The following is a 9,872-nucleotide window of genomic DNA, read 5'->3' as shown; positions in this document are numbered from 1 at the left end:
AACAGGAAGTGACATGTTAAACACTGTTGTGGACATATAAAAACATATAAAAAAAGTGCCAGCAAGTGCTAAACATGCTAACAACATACTAGAAACATGCTAAAACATGCTAACAAACACTTAGCTAAGTGCTAAAGCATGCTATTGCTGCAATTAAATAGGAATTTGCTGTAACACAGGCATGGAATGTCCAATCTGCCCCAAACTTCACACGTTTGATAAGAGTCATGGCCTGAACACATCTACATGAGAATATTCAGTTATAGTAATAGCGCCACCTGCTGTCAACAGGAAGTGACATGTTTAACACTGTTGTGGTCTCCTAATAACATATATAAAAGAGCCAGCAAGTGCTAAACAGGTTAGCAACATACTAGAAACATGCTAGCAAACACTTAGCTAAGTGATAAAGCATGCTATTACTGCAATTAAATAGGAATTTGCTGTAACTCAGGCATGGAACGTCCAATCTGCCCCAAACTTCACATGTTTGATAAGAATCATGGCCTGAACGCATGCCTATGCTCAAATTCAGTTATAGTAATAGCGCCACCTACTGGCAACAGGAAGTGACATGTTTAACACGTTGATGCCGTTCTAGCAACATGTTAAAAATGCCATTGAGTTCTAAACATGCTAGAAACATATTAAAACATGCTAGCAATACTTAGCTAAGTGCTAAAGCATGCTAATTCAATGAAACAGGACTTTGTTGTTACTCAAGAAGGCAATGTACAATCTACCCCAAACGTCACACGTTTGATAAGAGTTATCTCTTGAACACATGTCCATGCTCATATTTAGTTATAGTCATAGCGCCACCTGCTGGCAACAGGAAGTGACGTTTAACACTGTTCTTGACTCCTAATAACATATACAAAAATGCCAGTAGGTGCTAAACATCCTACCAACATACTAGAGACATGCTAAAACATAATAGCAAACACTTAGCTAAGTGCTAAAGAATGATATTACTGCAATTAAATATGAATTTGCTGTAACTCAGGCATGGAATGTCCAATCTGCCCCAAACTTCACACTTTTGATAAGCGTTCTGTCCTGAACACATGACCATGCTTATATTCAGTTACAGTCATAGCGCCACCTGCTGGCAACAGGAAGTGACATGTTTAACACTGTTGTGGACTCCTAATAACACATAAAAAAGTGCCAGCAAGTGTTAAACATGCTAACAACATACTAGAAACATGCTAAAACATGCTAGCAAACTCTTAGCCAAGTGCTAAAGCATGCTATTATTGCAATTAAATAGGAATTTGCTGTAACTCAGGCATGGAATGTCCAATCTGCCCCAAACTTCACACTTTTGATAAGAGTCATGGCCTGAACACATCTACATGAGAATGTTCAGTTATAGTAATAGCGCCACCAACTGGCAACAGGAAGTGACATGTTTAACACGTTGATGCCGTTCTAGCAACATGTTAAAACATGCTAACAATGCTTAGCTAAGTTCTAAAGAATGCTAATTCAATGAAACATGACTTTGTTGTTACTCAAGAAGGCAATGTCCAATTTGCACCAAACTTCACATGTTTGATAAGAGTTCTGTCCTGAACACACATCCATGCTCATATTCAGTTATAGTCATAACGCCACCTACTGGCAACAGAAACTGACATGGTTAACACAGTAATGCAGTACTAACCACATAATTATTGTGTACTAAGCATGCTAGAAACAAACTGAACATGCTAGCAACACTTAGCTGAGTCATGAAGCATGCTATTATCACCATTATACAAAACATTTTGTAACTGACTTTGACATACTCTTACTATATATACCTCCTTAAATGTACATTTCCCAACCATGCTCTGCCTTCCTAAAGCCACCGAGTGTTGATGGCACGGGTGCGAGGGCCCTTTCATCGCTGCTTGCAGCTTTAATTATTATTATTATTCTTCTCCGCATTGAATTGCATTTTTGAGGGCCTAAACATGCGCGAAAACTCACGAAACTTTGCACACGCGTCAGAACTGGCGAAAATTTACATCTGATATAGGTTTCAGAATTGGACGGGGCAAAATGGCTCGATAGCGCCACCTATAAAAGTTCAACGGAGTGCGCCTCCTGCAACGTTCCACGTACGTGCACGAAATTCGGTACATACGTGTAATGACCTAATACCTACAAAAAAGTCTCTTGGAGCATAGCCCTAAACACAACAGGAAGTCAGCCATTTTGAACTTCCTCTCAGATTTTTGTGCAGTTTTTGCCATTTTCAGGCCTCGTACTTTAACGAACTCCTCCTACAGTTTTAATCTGATCATCTTCAAATTTGGTGAGTGTAATCTTAAGGCCTTTGCGACGTTAAATTGCGAAGATCTTGAGTTTTCGTCGAAGGGCGGGTCCTCGGCGGCCTTACAAATTTCGATGTTTCGCCATGAAACAGGAAGTTGCTGTAACTCAGGCATGGAATGTCCAATCTCCCCCAAACTTCACACGTTTGATAAGAGTTCTGTCCTGAACACATGGCCATGCTCATATTCAGTTATAGTCATAGCGCCACCTGCTGGCAACAGGAAGTGACATGTTTAACACTGTTATGGACTCCTAATAACATATAAAAAAGTGCCAGCAAGTGCGAAACATGCTAACAACATACTAGAAGCATGCTAAAACATGCTAGCAAACTCTTAGCTAAGTGCTAAAGCATGCTATTATTGCAATTAAATAGGAATTTGCTGTAACTCAGGCATGGAATGTCCAATCTGCCCCAAACTTCACACTTTTGATAAGCGTTCTGTCCTGAACACATCTACATGATAATATTCAGTTATAGTAATAGCGCCACCTACTGGCAACAGGAAGTGTCATGTTTAACACGTTGATGCCATTCTAGCAACATGTTAAAAATGCCATTGAGGTCTAAACATGCTAGAAACATGTTAAAACATGCTAGCAATACTTAGCTAAGTGCTAAAGCATGCTAATTCAATGAAACAGGATGTTGTTGTTACTCAAGAAGGCAATGTCCAATATGCGCCAAACTTCACACTTTTAATAAACGTTCTGTCCTGAACACATGACCATGCTCATATTCAGTTACAGTCATAGTGCCACCTGCTGGCAACAGGAAGTGACATGTTAAACACTGTTGTGGACATATAAAAACATATAAAAAAAGTGCCAGCAAGTGCTAAACATGCTAACAACATACTAGAAACATGCTAAAACATGCTAGCAAACACTTAGCTAAGTGCTAAAGCATGCTATTGCTGCAATTAAATAGGAATTTGCTGTAACACAGGCATGGAATGTCCAATCTGCCCCAAACTTCACACGTTTGATAAGAGTCATGGCCTGAACACATCTACATGAGAATATTCAGTTATAGTAATAGCGCCACCTGCTGTCAACAGGAAGTGACATGTTTAACACTGTTGTGGTCTCCTAATAACATATATAAAAGAGCCAGCAAGTGCTAAACAGGTTAGCAACATACTAGAAACATGCTAGCAAACACTTAGCTAAGTGATAAAGCATGCTATTACTGCAATTAAATAGGAATTTGCTGTAACTCAGGCATGGAACGTCCAATCTGCCCCAAACTTCACATGTTTGATAAGAATCATGGCCTGAACGCATGCCTATGCTCAAATTCAGTTATAGTAATAGCGCCACCTACTGGCAACAGGAAGTGACATGTTTAACACGTTGATGCCGTTCTAGCAACATGTTAAAAATGCCATTGAGTTCTAAACATGCTAGAAACATATTAAAACATGCTAGCAATACTTAGCTAAGTGCTAAAGCATGCTAATTCAATGAAACAGGACTTTGTTGTTACTCAAGAAGGCAATGTACAATCTACCCCAAACGTCACACGTTTGATAAGAGTTATCTCTTGAACACATGTCCATGCTCATATTTAGTTATAGTCATAGCGCCACCTGCTGGCAACAGGAAGTGACGTTTAACACTGTTCTTGACTCCTAATAACATATAAAAAAATGCCAGTAGGTGCTAAACATCCTACCAACATACTAGAGACATGCTAAAACATAATAGCAAACACTTAGCTAAGTGCTAAAGAATGATATTACTGCAATTAAATATGAATTTGCTGTAACTCAGGCATGGAATGTCCAATCTGCCCCAAACTTCACACTTTTGATAAGCGTTCTGTCCTGAACACATGACCATGCTTATATTCAGTTACAGTCATAGCGCCACCTGCTGGCAACAGGAAGTGACATGTTTAACACTGTTGTGGACTCCTAATAACATATAAAAAAGTGCCAGCAAGTGTTAAACATGCTAACAACATACTAGAAACATGCTAAAACATGCTAGCAAACTCTTAGCCAAGTGCTAAAGCATGCTATTATTGCAATTAAATAGGAATTTGCTGTAACTCAGGCATGGAATGTCCAATCTGCCCCAAACTTCACACTTTTGATAAGAGTCATGGCCTGAACACATCTACATGAGAATGTTCAGTTATAGTAATAGCGCCACCAACTGGCAACAGGAAGTGACATGTTTAACACGTTGATGCCGTTCTAGCAACATGTTAAAACATGCTAACAATGCTTAGCTAAGTTCTAAAGAATGCTAATTCAATGAAACATGACTTTGTTGTTACTCAAGAAGGCAATGTCCAATTTGCACCAAACTTCACATGTTTGATAAGAGTTCTGTCCTGAACACACATCCATGCTCATATTCAGTTATAGTCATAACGCCACCTACTGGCAACAGAAACTGACATGGTTAACACAGTAATGCAGTACTAACCACATAATTATTGTGTACTAAGCATGCTAGAAACAGACTGAACATGCTAGCAACACTTAGCTGAGTCATGAAGCATGCTATTATCACCATTATACAAAACATTTTGTAACTGACTTTGACATACTCTTACTATATATACCTCCTTAAATGTACATTTCCCAACCATGCTCTGCCTTCCTAAAGCCACCGAGTGTTGATGGCACGGGTGCGAGGGCCCTTTCATCGCTGCTTGCAGCTTTAATTATTATTATTCTTCTTCTTCTCCGCATTTAATTGCATTTTTGAGGGCCTAAACATGCTCGAAAACTCACGAAACTTTGCACACGCGTCAGAACTGGCGAAAATTTACATCTGATATAGGTTTCAGAATTGGACGGGGCAAAATGGCTCGATAGCGCCACCTATAAAAGTTCAACGGAGTGCGCCTCCCGCAACGTTCCACGTACGTGCACGAAATTCGGTACATACATGTAATGACCTAATACCTACAAAAAAGTCTCTTGGAGCATAGCCCTAAACACAACAGGAAGTCAGCCATTTTGAACTTCCTCTCAGATTTTTGTGCAGTTTTTGCCATTTTCAGGCCTCGTACTTTAACGAACTCCTCCTACAGTTTTAATCTGATCATCTTCAAATTTGGTGAGTGTAATCTTAAGGCCTTTGCGACGTTAAATTGCGAAGATCTTGAGTTTTCGTCAAAGGGCGGGTCCTCGGCGGCCTGACAAATTTCGATGTTTCGCCATGAAACAGGAAGTTGCTGTAACTCAGGCATGGAATGTCCAATCTGCCCCAAACTTCACACTTTTGATAAGCGTTCTGTCCTGAACACATGACCATGCTCATATTCAGTTACAGTCATAGCGCCACCTGCTGGCAACAGGAAGTGACATGTTTAACACTGATATGGACTCCTAATAACATATAAAAAAGTGCCAGCAAGTGCTAAACATGCTAACAACATAATAGAAGCATGCTAAAACATGCTAGCAAACTCTTAGCTAAGTGCTAAAGCATGCTATTATTGCAATTAAATAGGAATTTGCTGTAACTCAGGCATGGAATGTCCAATCTGCCCCAAACTTCACACTTTTGATAAGCGTTCTGTCCTGAACACATCTACATGAGAAAATTCAGTTATAGTAATAGCGCCACCTACTGGTAACAGGAAGTGACATGTTTAACACTCTTGTGGTCTCCTAATAACATATAAAAAAGAGCCAACAAGTGCTAAACAGGTTAGCAACATACTAGAAACATGCTAGCAAACACTTAGCTAAGTGCTAAAGCATGCTATTACTGCAATTAAATAGGAATTTGCTGTAACTCAGGCATGTAATGTCCAATCTGCCCCAAACTTCACACATTTGATAAGAATCATGGCCTGAACACATGTCTATGCTCAAATTCAGTTATAGTAATAGCACCACCTACTGGCAACAGGAAGTGACATGTTTAACACTTTGATGCCGTTCTAGCAACATGTTAAAAATGCCATTGAGTTCTATACATGCTAGAAACATGTTAAAACATGCTAGCAGTACTTAGCTAAGTGCTAAACCATGCTAATTCAATGAAACAGGACTTTGTTGTTACTCAAGAAGGCAATGTACAATCTACCCCAAACTTCACACGTTTGATAAGAGTTATCTCTTGAACACATGTCCATGCTCATATTTAGTTATAGTCATAGCGCCACCTGCTGGCAACAGGAAGTGACGTTTAACACTGTTCTTGACTCCTAATAACATATAAAAAAATGCAAGTAGGTGCTAAACATCCTACCAACATACTAGAGACTTGCTAAAACATACTAGCAAACACTTAGCTAAGTGCTAAAGAATGATATTACTGCAATTAAATATGAATTTGCTGTAACTCAGGCAAGGAATGTCCAATCTGCCCCAAACTTCACACTTTTGATAAGCGTTCTGTCCTGAACACATGATCATGCTTACAGTCATAGCGCCACCTGCTGGCAGCAGGAAGTGACATGTTTAACACTGTTATGGACTCCTAATAACATATAAAAAAGTGCCAGCAAGTGCTAAACATGCTAACAACATACTAGAAACATGCTAAAACATGCTAGCAAACTCTTAGCTAAGTGCTAAAGCATGCTATTATTGCAATTAAATAGGAATTTGCTGTAATTCAGGCATGGAATGTCCAATCTGCCCCAAACTTCACACATTTGATAAGAATCATGGCCTGAACACATGTCTATGCTCAAATTCAGTTATAGTAATAGCGCCACCTACTGGCAACAGGAAGTGACATGTTTAACACTTTTATGCCGTTCTAGCAACATGTTAAAAATGCCATTGAGTTCTAAACATGCTAGAAACATGTTAAAACATGCTAACAATGCTTAGCTAAGTGCTAAAGAATGTTAATTCAATGAAACATGACTTTGTTGTTACTCAAGAAGGCAATGTCCAATTTGCACCAAACTTCACACGTTTGATAAGAGTTCTGTCCTGAACACACATCCATGCTCATATTCAGTTATAGCCATAACGCCACCTACTGGCAACAGAAACTGACATGGTTAACACCGTAATGCAGTACTAACCACATAATTATTGTGTACTAAGCATGCTAGAAACAGACTAAACATGCTAGCAACACTTAGCTGAGTCATGAAGCATGCTATTATCACCATTATACAAAACATTTTGTAACTGACTTTGACATACTCTTACTATATATACCTCCTTAAATGTACATTTCCCAACCATGCTCTGTCTTCCTAAAGCCACCGAGTGTTGATGGCACGGGTGCGAGGGCCCTTTCATCGCTGCTTGCAGCTATAATTCTTATACTGTATTTTCAGAATGTTTTGGAATATATCCTCTCCCCAAATGTGTCACTAATAAAAAAAATATATAATAAATAATTTAATGAGAAGGTTTATATTGACCTTTTAAGATGTTGCTTACATCTACCTTGTAAATATATGTTTTGCTATTTTATTAAACAGTTTTCACATATAAATCAACAACAATTACAATTTTAACAATATTTCAAGTGTAATCTTTCTTTTAAAAAGTATACATCTATTTTATCATACATATTTCAAAGTTAAGGATTCATTAGTTTGAATATTGGAACAAACACTATAATAACATCTTAGTTGATAATTCAATATACCTACTTTATTTTTAACAAAACATCACATACTATATATTTAACATGTGAGCAGAAATATTTGCATATACATGTTAATTTGCAGTTTAATACGTTGCTTATACAAATACATTTTATTTCAACATATTTTAGTCGATGTTTACTCATCTCAGTATAGCAATATAGTTTGGTAAAAGCTAAACTAGTAGATGTGTTCATGTAAAAATAACATGTTTACTAATGTAAGTGCAAGTGTGAATGAACGGCACAGATGCGCGCTGTTGTTTACTACAGCTGTGCCGTTCATTCATTCACACACAGACTGATTCATATTTAAACAGTCCTTTTGCAGTTTACTGACACTATTGCATATCACGATTAGAACAAAGCACTTAAGAATAAAAAACTTACTACAGTCCTCTGAATAGCTGGATCTGTTGTTCCTCGATGTGAAAATGAAGCTAGCGCAAGTTCTGCCAGGAAGACTCAATCGTTCGTGTCATTAATTACCTCCTCATCTATCCAATCATATAATTTACTGTAGCTTAAAAGGGCAGTGCTTACACACGTCTGAGTTCGCATATGCTGTCGCTCCAGTAACTCAACTGCTAGCGCCAGTAGCCGACCAAACATGTCTCAGGATAACCAATCCATTTGTGACTACTCAGATTCAGACAATTTCGTTCAGCCATCCCCTTCTGCTACACGCCGGAGTACCCAAATTCAATGCCGCACCTCTTCATGGGCGAGCTGCTCTTCTGAACTCATAATAAACGCTCTCGAGGACGCCGGCATCCCTGCTAGCGAAGGAATTTCTAGAGAAGATCTTCTGCTCTTGGCCCAGAACACACTGGGCAATCCTCCTGCATCTACTTCTCCACATCCAGACGCCGCCGCAACCACTGCTCAACCAAAAAAAGCCAGCAGAAAAAGATCTGCAAAATCTACACCTCGTTCAGCTAAAAGAACATCACTACCGGATCAAGAGATATCTCCTTCTCAAATCGCCGACCCACCCGATACTAATCTGCTGCTCCTTTCCGCAGTTCAAAACCTATCCCAAACGGTCAAAGGATTACAGTCCAAGATGACAGATTTTGAAAACTCTTTCTTCAACCCTGACTGCAGCCCAGATCCCGCTACAACTCGGCCCTCTTTCTCTGGTAATATTTCAGCAAGCTTACCTTCTACATCGACCTCTCTGCCCGCTCCTCTTCTCAGGATCCAGCCGTCATTCCAAAATGTCTCAGCTCCACCGGCTTCTCCCAGCTTTAATCTATCCTCATCTACACCAGCTCAAGCTTTCGGTAGGCGTTTCGTTCCTCCCGCCGCCGCTACAGTCTCTCCACATCTCAGGTCAAATATTATCCAAGGTAAGGACATCAACCTGGCTTCTTTACTTCTCCCTTCGCCTGCTGCCGACAGGAAAATGGTGGAATGTGGTGACGTGGCAGTGCTCCTCAAAACTTCTGATCCATGCTTGCAACGCAATCTTTCGTTCGGAGAGTTCGTAATTGCATTTAGCATTTACAGGGACACACTATGCCAAGTTTTTCCAGATAGGAGGGAAGAATTAGACCTCTATCTATCCATGATGGCAGACTTTAATCAAAGGTATGGGGGCACCTTATTCTATGAGTATCATAAATCCTTTTCCGCTAAATCCGCGTCTTGCATTACACTCTACAATTCAAGACTCGACTGGTCCATCACGGATACTGAATTGCTAGTTCGCCATTTCGGCGGTCAAAGAAGTTTGTCGTGTTCTATATGCAGCGCTCACGGACACTCAGCTGCTTTCTGCCCGAAAGCTTTTCCTAGCCGCGATCAGGCCGCTGTCCGCGGTACTGAAAATGTAAGACGCAGCTCCTCCAGCAGAGGACGCCCCGCTGAAACATTTAATGACAATCCTATTTGCAATCTGTTTAACGAAGCTGTGTGTACATTTAATAACTGTCGTTTTGCTCATATTTGCAGCCTGT

The sequence above is a fragment of the Squalius cephalus genome, assembly GCF_949319135.1.
Source record: "Squalius cephalus genome assembly, chromosome: 8".
NCBI lineage: Eukaryota > Metazoa > Chordata > Actinopteri > Cypriniformes > Leuciscidae > Squalius > Squalius cephalus.
Note: the sequence above shows the minus strand (reverse complement) of the source record.